At 36.5% G+C, this 16,291-nt stretch overlaps 1 protein-coding gene across 1 annotated transcript in view; it reads right to left on the bottom strand.

Moving 5' to 3' along the window:
* The window catches only part of KLHL1 (kelch like family member 1), a 386,506-nt gene that overhangs the window by 345,685 nt on the left and 24,530 nt on the right, over nucleotides 1-16,291 (bottom strand). The window lies entirely within an intron of this gene.

Here is a 16,291-nt window from a genome sequence, read left to right as displayed (position 1 = left end):
TACAGATTCAGCTCATGATTTCCGAAACATAAATTTCTGGGATTTTTAAATTGAAGTAGAGTTGACTTACAATATTATATGAGTTTTAGGTGTATACCATGGCAACTTGATATTTTTATAGATTACGTACCATACAAAATTATTATAATATTATTGACAATATTTTATGTGCTGTACTTTACATCTCTGAGGCATACTTATTTTATAACTGATAGTTCGCACCTCTTAATTCCCTTCATCTATTTTGTCCATCCTCTCACCACCTCCCCTCTGCCAAACACTAGTTTGTTCTCTGTATCTGTGAGTCTATTTCTGTTTTGTTATATTTGTTCATTTATTTTGTTTTTTAGATTTTACATATATGTGAAAATATACAGCATTTGTCTTTTTCTGCCTGCCTTATTTAACTTAGCATAATCTTCTCTAGGTCCATTCATGTTTTCACAAATGACAAAATTTAATTCCTTTTTATGGCTGAGTAATATTTTATATATATATATATATATATATATATATATACACACACACACACACACACACACACACACACATACATACCTGTGTGTATATATATACCACATCTTCCTTATCCATTCACTTGTTGATAGACACTTAGGTAGCTTCCATATCTTAGTTATTGCTAATAATTCTGCAATGAATATTGAGGTTCACATACCTTTTCAAATTTGTGTTTTCATTTTCTTTAGATAAATATCCAAGAGTGGAATTGCTGAACCGTCTGATACTTTTATTTTTAATTTTTTGAAGAACCTCAATACTATTTTCCATACTGGCTGTACAAATTTACATTCCTTCAAAAGTTTACAAGGGTTCCCTTTTCTTCACATCCTTGCCAACACTTGTTATTCCTTGTCTTTTTGGTGATAGTCATTCTGACAGGTATGAGGTGATAGCTCATTGTTGTTTCGATTTGCATTTCCCTGATAATTAGTGATGTTGAACTTTGTTTCATGTGCCTGTTGGCCATCTATTTATCTTATTTGGGAAAATGTCTTTCATCTCCTCCTGCCCATTTTTAACTGAATTTTTTGTTTATTTATTTATTTATTTATTTGGTATTGATATTGAGTTGTAGGAGTTCTTCATATATTTTGGATATTAACCCCTTATTGGAGATATAATTTGCAAATATCCTCTCATATTCAATAGTCTGCTGTTTTGTTTTGTTGATAGTTTCCTTGGCTATGAAAAAGGTTTCTAGTTTGATTTGGTCCCATTTATTTATTTTTGCTTTTGTTGCCTTTGCCTGAAGAAACATTCAAAAAATATTGCTAATATCAAAGAGTATACTGCCTATTTTTTTTTTACAACTTTTATGGCTTCAGGTCTTACGTTTAAGTTTTTAATCCACTTTGAGTTTATTTTTGTATATAGTGTGAGAAAATGGTCTAGTTTTATTTTTTACATGTAGCTTATCCAGTTTCCCAATAGCACTTGTTGAAGAGGTGGTTTTTCCCGCATTTTATAGTCTTTTCTCCTTTGTTGTAGATTAATTGACTGTATGTGCATGGGTTTATCTCTGAGATCACCATTCTGCTCCACTGATCTGTGTATCTGTTTTTGTGTAGGTACCATACCATTCTGATTACCATAGCTTTGTAATATAATTTGAAGTCAGAGAGCATGATACCTTCAGCTTTGTTCTTTTTTTCTCAAGATTGCTTTGGCTATTCAGGGTCTTTTGTGGTTCCATACATATTTGAGGATTATTTGTTCTGGTGCTATGAAAAATGCCATGTGTATTTTAATAGGAATTGCACTGAATCTGTAGATTGCTTTGGGTAGTATATAGACATTTTAAAAATATTATTCATCCTCCCCATGAGCACAGTATATCTTTCCATTTTATGTGTCATCTTCAGTTTCTTTCATGAATGTGTTACAGATTTAAGAGCATACTCTTTCTCTTCCTTGGTCAAACTTATGCTGGATATTTTATTCTTTTTGTTATAATTGTAAATGGGACTTTTTTCTTGATTTCTCTGATAATTCATTATTAGTATTTAGAAACACAACAAATTTCTGTATATTAATTTTGTATCCCACAACTTTACTCATTAGTTGTAAAAGTTTTTTGATGTAGTCTTTAGGGTTTTTTATATATAGTATCATGTCATCTATAAATAGTGACTGTTTTACTTCTTGCTTTTTAATTTGGATTCATTTTATTTCTTTTTCTTGTCTTATTACTTTTTTCTAGGATTTCCAATACTATGTTGAATAGAAGTGGTGAGAGCAGTCATCCTTTTCTTATTCCTGATCTTAGAAGAAAAGCTTTCAGTTATTCACCATCAAGTATGATGTTAGCTGTGGGTTTGTCCTTATTTTTAAAAATAAATGACCTTATTATTTTTTAGGTATGTTCCCTCCATACCCACTTTGTTGGGAATTGTTATCACAAATAAATGATGAATTTTGTCAAATGTTTTTCTGCATCTATTGATATGATCGTGTGATTTTTTTATACTTTGTTTTGTTAATGTGGTGTATCATATTGATTGATTTGTGGATATTGAACCATTCTTGCATCCTTGGAATATATCCCACTTCATCATGATATATGATCCCTTTAATTTATTATTGAATTCAGTTTGTTAGTATTTTGTTGAGGATTTTTGCATTTATGCTCATTAGTGATATTGGCCTGTAATTATATTTGTGTGTGTTGTCTTTGCCTGGTTTTGGCATCACAGTAATGCTGGCCTTGTAGAATGAGTTTGGAAGCAGTCCCTTTTCTTTAAATTCTTGGAATCGTTTGAGAAGAATAGATAATAACTATTTAAAAAAATATATTTGGTAGACTTCCCCTGTGAAGCCTTATGGTCTTGGGCTTTTATTTGTTGGGACTTTTTTTGTTATTGATTCAATTTCATTATCAGTAATTATTATGTTCAGATTTTCCATTTATTCTTATTTTTTATTAATTTTTTTTGCGCTACGCGGGCCTCTCACTGTTGTGGCCTCTCCCGTTGTGGAGCACAGGCTCTGGACGCGCAGGCTCAGTGGCCATGGCTCACGGGTCCAGCCGCTCCGCGGTATGTGGGATCCTCCCGAACCGGGGCACGAACCCGTGTCCCCTGCATCGGCAGGCGGACTCTCAACCACTGTGCCACCAGGGAAGCCCTCCATTTATTCTTGATTCAGTCTTGGAAGATTATATGTTTCTAGGAATTTACCCGTTTCTTCCAGGTTGTCCAATTTGTTGATGTTCATAGTATTATCTTATGATAACTATCTTCATATTTTAATATTCTTTTTGTTTTGCTGTTCTGATAGGGTGATTTCCACTATTCTGTCTTTCAGGTCACTTATGCACTCTTCTGTATCACTTAATCTGCTATTGAATCCTTGTAGTGAGTATATTCTTCATTTCAGTCATTGTATTCTTCAGCTCTATTTCTTTTGTATACTTTCTAGTTCTTTGTTGAGGTTCACATTTTATTCCTCTTCTTTTCCCAAGTTCAGTGAGAATTTTATGACTGTTACTTTGAATTCCTTATAGGATAAATTACTTATCTCCATTTGATTAGTTTTTTCCCTGAGGTTTCATCTTGTTCTTTAATTTGGACCATATTTCTCTGTCATATTATGTTGTTTTACTTTCTGTGTTGGTCTCTATGAGTTAGGCAAAACAGTTACTTCTCCCGGTCTTGAAAGTGTGTCCTTTTGTATAAGCAAATCAGGCTGTCTGTGCCTAGTGGCTGTGACAGGAGGACTGGAGTCAAAGTTGGCCTGGGTTGGGGCTTTTGCCAGGGTGGACCGGGGGCCACTGCCTTGGCAAGGCTGGCTGGTGCCACAGCCTGGTGCAGCTCACAGCTTCTCTCAGGATAGACTGAGGTCCACTGCCTTGGTGGATGGATCTGTAGTCAAATCCCACCCTGGCTTCTCCTGGGGCTTGCCAAGTGTTGCCACCTTGGTCAAGTGGGAGTCTGAGGCCAGAGCCTGGCACTGGCTTGAGGTGGTGTGTTGGGGCAGTCTTGGCAGCCTGGCTAAAGGGCCTGGAGTATTTTAATTTGCTACCTCTGCTCTGGAACTCAAAGGGAGTAAGTTTTTGTATGTGCCCTTTAACAGTGGAATCTTGTTTCCTACAATCCTTCAGCTCTTCTGGTCTTGTGCCCTGTTGGTTTTTAAATCCATTAAGGGGGTTCAACCACTTTGTGCCAACATCCAGGGCTGGGGTGCCTAATGTAGGACTCAAACTCCTTGCCCCTTTTGCAAGGACCTTGGAGTTTGTGATATACCTTTCCATTTTTGGTTTGCCCTCCAGAGGTGTAGGTCCTGACTAGGTCATGTCTCTGTCCCTCCATTCCACCTTGATGGAATATTTTTTTCTTTATATACTTAGTTGCAGAGGAGCTATTGTGGTAGTCTTTAGGTCTTTCTCAAAGAGAGTGTTTCTATATGTAGTTGTAATTTTGGTTTTACTGTTGGAGACGATGAGCTCTGGGCCTTTCTACTCTGCCATCCCGATCCTGATTAATTTAAATTATATAGAATGATAAAGACAGAATTGGAACCCAGATCTTTTGATTCTGTTTTCAGTTAGGTCCTGTAAGATTCAATACTTGCTATAATTCATAAAGAATTCAGAATCTCTAAGAGCTACTCATGTGGCTACATACTACCTGGTCAACGAGTATAAGCAAGTATAGAAAGACCTACTTAGAGAGGGAAATTTAGAAATACAGTAAGTTCAATAGCTTTCCCAGATGGTCCCTTTTCCTTTTTTTTCATAGAAATATGTATTGCTCAGACTGCTGATGCATTTAAAGGAGATAGATTATTCATTCTTCACTCACCAAATTGTGACTGGGGCTATTTTCTCAATAAGCCAAAATTCAAAAGGTTATTATTGATTGGATATATAAATTCTCTTGTGTTATAATAAAGTGGAAAGCAAAAATTTGTTAAGTTAAATAGTTATACAAATATATATATATATACTAATGTGAATATATGATTTATAATCTTATCTGTGCCAATATTAGGCTTTGTGATATAGCTGTCCCTCTATTTTCTCATCTGAAAAATGAAAATAACAATATTATCCATTCCCATAGAGGTTAGTTGAGGATCAAATAAAACGATACATATAAAATTCTTGGTATAGTGTCTGGCATATGGTGAGCATTTGACATATTATACCTATTTTTATTACAGACCATATGTGATTGAGTTATAATTTTTGGTAATGTCTAATTATAACAGGGCATATGAGCAAGAACACTGACTAGTACAAATATATCCTACTTCCAATGCAAAATTTTAAAAATATAAAAATTGGAAAATATAGGCCATGTGGTTTCTTCCACCACTAGTGAAACCAATTGAATTCAATATAAAGTTACTTTTTTTCTTGATAACAGAAAGCCAAAGGTTAAGAATAGAAGAGTTGTAAAAATGGAATCCCACTTAATCTTATTCACATGAATACTAATGTTTAATTCTCCTTTCAAAGTTCAAGAAAGAAAACTTGCAATTAAAGACAGAGCAAGCCACATATTTAGGTAATATTTCTTTAAAAACCTAAAAAAAATATTTGACACAAGACCAATGATATCAGTGGCATATATGCTATTAACACATTTTCTGAAATCTGGTAGGTGTCATCAGTCCTGAATTAATTGCTAACTAAAAAGAATTAACTGAGCTTTATACTTTTTCTATTCCACTATAGCTTTCTTTCATCTCATTTTAATGTCATTCTTCACTTTATGCCACTTTCAGTAGGATTCTAAAAATCTTCAAACAATAATCCTCTGTTTAGTCTGAGGTCTTACCATATTAGTTTTCACTGGATTGAGCGTCACCTTCAGATTTAATGTCTTCACTAGTCCCATTGACCTCATTCTTAGTATCACTTTCCTTCAACTCATTGAATCTCAAATGCACATTTTTAATTTAGTTTTCTTTTCTTTTCTTTTTTTTAAAAATCATCAGATCTCTTCTTTTCTTTATCCTTGGGCTTTATATCTTGCCCTCTGTTCCAACTTTTACTTCTGTGCTTACATGACTTTCTATATTGGCTTGTTGATCTTCTTTAATCATGACTACAAGATCTATATTCATTTTTTCCCAACTATCCTGGTGGCTGCTTCTTCCACTATCTGCTTCATCTTCACTCTCCTCCACTTCATGATTTTTTGTGATCCTGAGATCGGCTGCATCTTCATTCATAAGTTCAGCTTATGTGCATATTTTGTAAGCAACTTATCTTTCTTATTTCTCCACCACAAGCCCTTTCTTTTTCTCTTTCTTCCTCTTATCTTCCTTTCTATACTCTTTCTTTATTTTTTCTCACCCATTCATTTTCTTTCTCCTTGTTCTTGCTTCCCTCTTTTCAGTCACTCATTATGATCAGATTCTTAAGTTCCTTTTCTTTCATTCATTAAAAAAAATCCACAAGAGCTTTAATATTTTCAGAGTCCGTATGTTGTTTTCTTACAAAATGGTCATCTGTCCAGACTGAGCATCTTCTACTATAAAAAGAGCTCCACTCACTTCACAAACTTCCAATTGTTTAAACTGGGCAGCAAAGATTTAAATCATCAATGTTGTAGATATAAGCAACTCTTCTCTTCTTTTAACTGTATAATTTCACATTTCCTTAGGATTCCTTTATCTTGTTTTCAGATCCTAATTATTCAATCTGCTCCATGAGTACATCAATTATTTTTGTTAGAACCTGAATTTTTAATTTTTAAAAAAATTTTGCCTATAGGACCAGTTGCTTCAGAGGACCGCTGATTTTGAGAGAAGGCCAAACAAATATGGCCTTACCTAATTCTACATGACACTTCTACAAGTGAACTCTGTAAGTATTGCAAAAAAATCTCTTACAACCAACTTTCATAAAATGAGGACTCATACTATTTTTGTGGCTTCTCATCATAAATTTTTCTCACATGGACTTATAGATTACTTCCCTGAAAATCATTTTCTCTAGAGAAAAGTCTTCTGTCTGGGAAGAAAAAGAAATCTAGCTGTATCTTTCTGGCACCTCCAAATCCTGAACCTGTCCTGAGTTCTACTCATCAAACACTTAATTCTCTTTAGTATCCCCATCTGCAGGCTCTTAGAGCAGGTGTTTCACTTGTTCATTGAGTTTACTGCTACTCCTCCATCCACTTATTATCTTTCAAAAATTTGTTGATATCTGAAATTATATCTCCTCTTCCACCTACAGCAAGATCAGAAAGAGTATTTGTGCACAATTCCACAGGTCAAAAACTACAGAGAAAATATTTACAAATTCTCTTGTGGTCCTACTGCACATAGTTGTGCTTATTTTCTGGGACCAGGTTTTGGTACCAGCCCATTAACTCAAACAACAATTGCATGGTTGAAATTATGATGCTTTCTTTGGGCGGTTGCTACTCCCTGTCCTGCTACCTGCCAAAGAAAATGTTGGCAATACAACTGCCAAGTTCTACATCCACCACTCAGGTAGAAAAACCTCCTCTACAGAGGAGTCCATAAGGCAAAATGGCTGCTAAGGGGGCACCTTCCCAGAATGTGTGCATGTGGGACATACCCAGGCCTGGCCTACAGTACTTTTTATTATTGATTTTAATATGGCTTTACAGTCTTTCCTTGGTTTTGTCCTATGTAGTTTTAAACAGATGTTCTTGTCAATTGGACATACAGGATCAATACAATTTTATCTCCTATTCCATCTACTACTATAAATTGACTATTATACTGAAAAACTTGTAATTATATATTCTAGGCTTCAATATATTCTTTCATTATGTCCAAACATCCTTATACCTAAAATTTCAGGAATATTCAAAATATCTATACATGAGAAGATTTTACAAATAACAATTATCTTTCATTAAAAATAGTTTCTTAATTTTTACATAATAGTTTAAGATATAAATCACATACCATACAATTTACCTACTTAAAGAGTACAAATAAGTGTTTTTCTTTGTATTCAAAGTTGTTCAAATATCACCATATTCAGGTTTTGAAAATTTTTATCACCCTGAAAAGAAACCCTGTACCCATTAGCAATCATTCCCCATTCTCCTCAAACCCCCAGATCTAGGTAATCACTATTCTGTTTCTTACTTTTAGACACTTGGAACTACTGATAAAATTCCCTCTTTAAAAAAAAATTTTAATCTTGAAGGATATTGCATCATAGGTATTTTCACCTATTACCTCAGGGAATACATTCCTTCTCATTTTCTTTTTTTTTTTTTTTTGCGGTATGCAGGCCTCTCACTGTTGTAGCCTCTCCCGTTGCGGAGCACAGTCTCCGGACACGCAGGCTCAGCAGCCATGGCTCACGGGCCCAGCCACTCCGCAGCGTGTGGGATCTTCCCTGACCGGGGCACGAACCCGTGTCCCATGCATTGGCAGGCAGACTCTCAACCACTGTGCCACCAGGGAAGCCCTCATTTTCTTTGTTACTCCTGTTTTCTTTGTTAAATTTACTTTTCTCTCTCCAGTTACAGATGCATGGTTGACATGCCTGACACCTGTGCTCCTGATCACACTTCTAGGGAAGATGGAATCAGCACACTTAATTCTCCTTAGTTTCCTTAATTACTGCATTGGCTTTTTTATACTACAGAAGTTGTCACTCAAATATAGGGCTTTACTACCTGATAACTGTCTAGAGTAATGCAAGGTGTTTTAAAAAATTGATCCTTTGACTTTAGTTCTATCAAAACAAAACAAAGCAAAACAAACAAACAAAACCTCTGATTTTATTTCCTCAATTAAATGAAGACTTTATCTAAATGACTTGAGTCCCTCTCCATTGTACACTGCAACTTCAGCCTTCAAAGCACTTCTTTTAAATGTATATCTACTCAAAAACGTATGATGTTCAAACGGTAAATCTATACACTCCACAACTAAATCCCAAATAGCTTTTTATACTTGACTCAACCTAAGGTGGTCCTTAATGAGATCTCATATCCTAATATAACCTCTTTCCCTTCAGTGCAGGTGGAATCTGTGATTTACTTTTAACCAGTAGAATGTGGCTTAGGTGTTAGGATGCAACTATCTTAATTTACATTATATGAGACTCCATTGCATGAGTCTGCAGAGATAAACTTTTCTTCTGGCCTTGAAGAAGCTAATAGCCAATGTGTGAACTGCCTATGGAGAAGGCAGTGTGGTAGGGAACAGTGGGTGTCCTTGAGAACCTGAGGGCAGCTTCCAGATGACAGCCAATAAGAAGCCAGGACCCTCAGTCATACAGCCACAACAAAAAGAATTGTGACAATAACCCGAGTGAGCCTGGGAACAGTCTTCCCCAGTCAAACCTCTGGATGAGAATGAATCCCAGCTGGCACTTTGATTTCAGGCTTATGAGGCTCAACAGAGGATACAACTAAGTCATACCCCCACTCCTCATTCATGGAAATAGAGATAATTATTTGTTGTTTCAAGCCACTAATTTTGTGGTAACTGGTTACAAAGAAATAAAAACAAATCAAAAATGAATGCAACTTTCTAATTTATTCTTCAGTCCAAATCTATTATTTTTCTGATCAACTATCATTTATTACTTCTATACTTAATTCTACCTATATGACTTAGTTCAGATTGTTTCCTGTATTTAGAATCTTTGCTTACCCACCATATATTTGCCTAAAACCTTACTTCCTATTTAAGATGAAATAGTAACCATTCTTATCTTTATTTTATTTATTTATTTTTTTGCGGTACGCGGGCCTCTCACTGCTGTGGCCTCTCCCGCTGCGGAGCACAGGCCCCAGATGGCGCAGGCTCAGCGGCCATGGCTCACGGGCCCAGCCGCCCCACGTCATGTGGGATCCTCCCAGACCGGTGCTTGAACCCTCATCCCCTGCATCAGCAGGCGGACTCTCAACCACTGTGCAACCAGGGAAGCCCTATTCTTATCTTTATTTATGCATAATAGTCAAAACTGTAAGCATGTATTTCATAAAATAATGAGTAATTTTGTTTATATTTTGTACCATACAGCTTATATAATTTTACTTTTAATTAATGAAAAGTAGTATTAGTAATTAAAATAATGACTTGTGGAATGTAAAGCATCCAATGGATAATAAATACAAAACTTTACAATCACAACTTTATTTTTATGTGCTGAATTATCCCTTTCTTAATTCCACCATGGTATTGTAGCACACTAAAAATATAGAGAAGTTGCTCATATTGTTCATTATAAGACGGCACTAGTCCAATATGGTAGCAACTAGCTATATGTGATTGTTTACATTTATATTTAGAATAATTCAAATTAAATAACTTTAATCAGTTTTTTAAATCAGTTTTTCAGTTAGACTAACCACATTTTAAGTGCTCAGTTATCACATGTAGATAGCGTCTATAGTATTGGACTGTACATCCATAGTATTGGACTGTGCATCCGTTTAATCATTACAGAAGTTCTATACTGTAGAACAATAGTTATGAGATTTATACCCAAAATACATTAATACATTTTAAATATAATTTTGAAATCATAAAATATGATTTTATTTTTCAGTGCCATTGGATAAAATTAGGAAAATCCCCTTATAGGACAACACTATAAATATTTTTCCTCATAGGAACTTCTTAAGAAAGTTGTATCAAGTTACATGTGACTCCAAGAAAGCTGCATAGTAGAATAAAATGAAAATAAACTATATGATACTTCTTTTAAAGAATTTTATCATTATCTAGAATTGAATATGTTAGATGAGTTGAAAATAAGATTGGGGAAATAGAGAGGAAGAAATACAGACAGAGAGTCAACAGAGAGTAGGCAGTGAGGGAGAGATGAAGGAAGGGAAAGAGGTAGGGAGTAATAGAGGACACTTCTGATCCCATAATTGTGATGGAGTAAATAAATTATGTCTGTCAGCCGCAGAGAGGCTCATCCACAAGACTGAACACATCCTCTGCCATCATATCTCCAAAGACCAAGTGAAGTAGACTGGCTCTGAAGTCCTAAGTCGATTTGATAACCAAAGGCTCTTACCTTCAGATAGATAATGAAATGGGGGGAGTAGAATCTAGGTATCCCTAAGCACTATAGTTGTATCCCCCCAAATAGAGCAGCAATATCCTATTTTTCTAATTTTTTCTCCCAAAATATCTGTCTCATTGTAAGAAAAATATTTTGACACAGAAAGTGTATGTAGGAAGGTATTATTTAGTAGATTTTAAAATAATTTTTTAATTTCCAAATTGAAGTTTGTACTTGACATTAGTCTGATTTTGACAAAGTATTTGTTTTCTCATGGAATTTTGAACCAATTATATCATACACAAAGAGCTTTGCCACAAATGGATGGATCACACTTGGGCGATCAAAGAGTGGAGCATGAAGGCTAAGTTATAAAAGCTAAGTGACAATCAGAACTGCAGTTCATACTGCAAACTGACATATACATTTTATCAAGATCATATTTATATGTATAAAGTTATTTAATATGCTTGATTAATTAACTAAATAAACAGAATTTCTCTTGTGACATTATTTGTGTCTAACATTCATATCTGATTATGGAATTATATATTTTACTAAAACATGGTAAAAGGCTATATTCAATTGTACCAGTCATGAGAACTAATTTTATTTTAAATTACCCATGGTTCTTTTTAATGTGAGAAAATTGGATTCTTTAAGCAAGATATTTTGTGGAAATGAGCCCTCTTACAGGAGGCTGAAAGGTTGCCAAAGAGCATCTAGAAACTTCTCTAAGATTTATGTAAAAGAAATATAAAGCATTCCTCTAAAATTTTTTAATGTAAGAATATATTAATTATTGCTGACTGGATTGAATTTGGGAAAATGGAGCTGTTTGGAAAAAAGGCAAAAGTTCACCTGGTACAATTATTAGACTCATGTAAACTAAAATAGAAAATTCCCATTCTTTCATGTCAGAAAACTTTTGAGTAGATTGTGCTTAGAAAGGTTTAGAATTAAGTTGTAAGACACTACATTACAGTTATCTGTCTAAAGCAGAAGGGACCATTTTACTCCAAGTGTACTTTGACTTATCTGGGAAATCACTAGAGAATTGCCATTTTTACATAGAAACTTGAGTGGCTTCCTTAGTTGGGCAGGTAAGTTGAGGACATCCTTTTGATCCCTATTACTCCTTCCTCTGCTTTCTCCATTGCAAACCCACAACTGCCAACTTTTTTCTACCTGCCTACTTGGTTTCCTCTCATACTGCTCCAAATAAACCAAGTAAGGAATTATATCTGTGTTTATCTCCCTTGAATTCTGACCCAGCCAAGAGAATTAATGATAAGAGATGTGGGAAAAGAGTTGAATAAATCTCAAGGACCATGCCCTCTACCTAATCCCCACTGCTACTAAAAATAGTCTCCTCTTTATGTCTAGGCCTAGATATCTTGCTTTTCAAGCTTCTGTTTCACTGACCCTGATATAGCATTGATATGGGCAGTTCAAAGAGTGATTAAAAACCTAATTTTTCTTCCAAATAATAATTATTGCTTCAGTCATTGATCTACTCAACATAATCAGTGGTATCAGTGATAGGATCTAAGTGAAATTTGGTAAGGTCCTGGGACTTTGGGACTCTTTTTGAAAAAGCTTATTGCAATAATCTTAAAATAAAAAGTTTTACAGTGATTGGCAGATTTGTCCAGTGGAAAGTTAAAGGTATGTAGGACCCAAGAAAGAGAAGGACTTGTTCTATTTGCATTCTCAGGATTATCAAGAACTAATGACATAATTGTGCGACTCGATGCAAAATGAAAGTGTAGGGTCCCTCACGCAAAATTATTAGGAGTTTCAAGAGAGAGACAGCAGAGCATTAAACCAACCATGGGATCCTTCTAGGCACAGCCTTGTGAGACTGGGCAGAATGCATGCCATGATGTTGGCTCTATCAGGAATATTTTAAATGGTTATTTTTCTTAATGCTGTATGCAAAAAGTCCCTGATTCCAATGCCATGCTTTTTATTGAGGAGGGGGGAAGGGATACTCTTCTGTAATCCCAAGGTGGGAACTTTAAAGACACTCTCAATACGGTGATTCAGTTCTAGTGTAATTATCATACATTATGAGAATTTTGAGAACTTTCTACCAGTGTCCTTAGGAGAAAATTCAAAAAGACCTCAGAACAACTCCATTTGGGGAATTGGTAAGGGTTTCTATTTAACAAATAGAAACAAGGGTTTATATTTCCAAATATGGGCCCTGAAAAGCAATTGCTATGAGAATAGACTTGAAAGCAAAAACAAAACAACAGAAGCAAAACTTCAAATCAGAAGAAAAGTTCCTTGCTTTGTGTAATATAACTTGACCTCACATTCCAGGTAGGAGAGAGATGTGATTAGCAGAGTAGACTTACCAGGGTAGAGTCTCTTCTCAAGGAAGTGGGATAAAGAGAATCAGTTGCAATTCAAATTATTAAAGCAACAATTAGCTAAATGAGAATACACTAGTTGTTATTACTAGCTTCAGGACAAGATGACATTTTGAAAGACAGCCAGAGTTAGACTTGCAAACATGTTGCTTCTCTGAAAGAGAAAGACTGAAGCATTGTCCTGATAATATATTTCAAAAACTTGGAGAAACATTCAGAGAATTAAAGAGGGACTACTATTTGTGTGCTGTTTGGGTTGTTTTTCTTTTCATCCCTTCCTCCCTTCCTTCCTTCTCTCTTTTTCTTCTTTCTTTTTAAAAAAATAATAGCCAATGAATCATTGTGGACAACATTGTCAGGTTATTATATAATATTTAGTGCAAGGTTACATGCTTTACTAATGAAGTTCTATATAAACATTCTCTAGCAAATTACATATGACAATATTAAAGCCTAGATAAAGCTCTGTCTCATGGGAAAAAGTGACACACTGCAAGTATTTTCAATCTAGTTTCATTAACTCTGGTATTATGGACCCCACTACCGACATTGCTAGCTCAATCGCCATGATGTAAGTAATGTGTTAGTCTCCAAGTGCTTTTAGATGCTCGGCTGTGATTTCCTCAATAAATACGCATGTGAGGTGGATAAGGCAGACGTGAAAACCTCATGTAACTCAGGAAGACACAGACTTAGGGTAGCCAGCTATTTTTTAATTCTAATAATCTAGACTCCATAAATTTGGCTTATATGATTTGAAAGTGTTGTCATTTTAAAATAGAAAATTTCACCTGAAATTTAGATAATACTTTTTTAATGTTATACTTATATATAATATTAAATAGTTGAAATTGTTATAGTTTATGAGTAGGCACACTTAATTCTCTTTCCATTATTTTGGAAAAGAAATCTAAGCAAATTTTGATAATATTTGAAAAGTTGGAGAGTGAGCTCATCAAGATGGTGACATATGTTGTTCCCAATTTTAGTCCCCATAACAAGAAGACCAACTATCAACTTTCCATAGAAAAACACCATTGTGAAAATCCCAGAAACTGGGGGTAAGGCTGATGCGTCTTCCTGAATCACAAGGACTGAGAAGGATCTCATTAGATGGGTAATGAGCAGTTTCACTTTGATAGCATCTCTCTCCCTCAGGCTGGCATAGCAGCTCACCAGGAAGGCCCTCCTGGGATTATGGATTCTCCAGTGGGAAAAGGAAGGCCAAGGTAGATATCCACATCTGCCTTCCCAAGTGTCACAAGGGGAAATCTGCGGGTTCAACCACTGGGGATCAGATAGAGAAGGAGGCAGGGCTACCAGCAACCAGTGATCAGATCTTGGCTGACTGAGTTCCTGCTTACAGCAGTTCCCAAACAAGGATCCAGCCAATGGATCTGCCCATCTTCAGAGATGAGTCAGTGGCCCCACTGGTCAGGGAGCTCAGTTGGCAGATTTGAGGCCCCAGCCAACAGGCTATACTGGCCTTAAAGCCATTTTCTGGCAGATTTGAGTCCCCAGCCAACAGGCTATACTGGCCTTAAAGTCATTTTATGACCCCACTGGACAGGTAAGCAAGCTCAAAGCTCTACCTAATTGCTAAAGCATCCCATAGCCCACCAGGGTAGAAGAACAAATTTGCAGTCCCACCAACTACTGAACATAGGCTCTAGTCCCACCCCATCAAGAAGCCTGGCCAGAGAATCCAGGCACCCTACAGACCTGCTTGGGCAGGGAAACAAGCCAGAAGTCCAACTCTTGAGCATAGACAGGGAGCCTGAACAGTGACTCTGGGCAGCCTCAGAGCCCAACCAACAGTGCCACCTAGCCTACAACCCACCCAGCAACACTGCCCAGCCTATGGCCCCATTCAATTGTTGAACACAGACAGTGGCCTTGCCCAAGCAGGGAGCCAGCTAGTGGCCCCACTAAATCATAAAACACAGACTGCGGCCACACACAACCAGGAGCCCAGAACACAGACAGTGACCCTACCGCATCATGGGACACAGTCTGCAATCCCACAAAATTGCATCAAGTAGCTGGAGGCCCTAGCCAAAGAGAGAGCCCAGACGGTGACCTCACACAACAGAGGAGCATAGCCAGTGGCCTACCCAATCTTCAAGCCCAGCCTGTGGACCTGCCCAATTTTAGGGCATAGCCAGTGGCACTGCCACCTCATCAGGAGCAATTATGGATCCCAGCCTGCAGACTTATGTAATTGCAGAGTCTAATTAGTAGCCTCATCTGTCAGTGAACATAACCTGCAACCTCACCCACCCAGAGGTGACCACAGACCCCAGCTAGTGACCCCACTTGACCACAGAGTACAGTCAGCAGCCCCAACAAACCAGGAGGCCTCCCAGCAGCTCCACTTGAATGCAGAGCCCAACCACTAGGCTAACCCAATTTTGGAGCTCTGCTGGGGACCCCTCACTCTCAACCTCAGAGCATTGGCAGTGGTCTTGCCCAACTAAGATCCTTGATAGTAAGCCCTGCCTGTCTGCAAGTAATACCAGCTGATTGGTCCAGTGCCCAAGCTGGTTGGACTAGTGATGGTCTTTCTCTGCCAAAGGGAATGTGTAAAGTCTGAAAGAGGAGATCATTTACTCAAATGAAGATGCCAACACAAAGATACAAGGAGCACAAAGAATCAGATAAACATGACACCACCAAAGGAAACTAATAAAGTTTCAATAACTGGCCTTAAAGAAATGGAGATCTTTGAACTGTCTGACAAAGAAATCAGAATAATTATTTTAAAAGGAGTTCAGTAAACTATAACAGCATATAAATAGACAACTAAACTAAATTAGTAAAGCAGTGTATGAAGAAAATGAGAAATTCAACAAAGATAAAGAAACCATCAAAAAATAAAGGGGAGAGAACACACCCAAATTCATTTTATGAGGCCAGCACCACCCTG

The sequence above is a fragment of the Globicephala melas genome, chromosome 18, assembly GCF_963455315.2.
Source record: "Globicephala melas chromosome 18, mGloMel1.2, whole genome shotgun sequence".
In the NCBI taxonomy this organism is placed as follows: domain Eukaryota; kingdom Metazoa; phylum Chordata; class Mammalia; order Artiodactyla; family Delphinidae; genus Globicephala; species Globicephala melas.
This window is presented reverse-complemented; position numbering and strand designations above follow the sequence as displayed.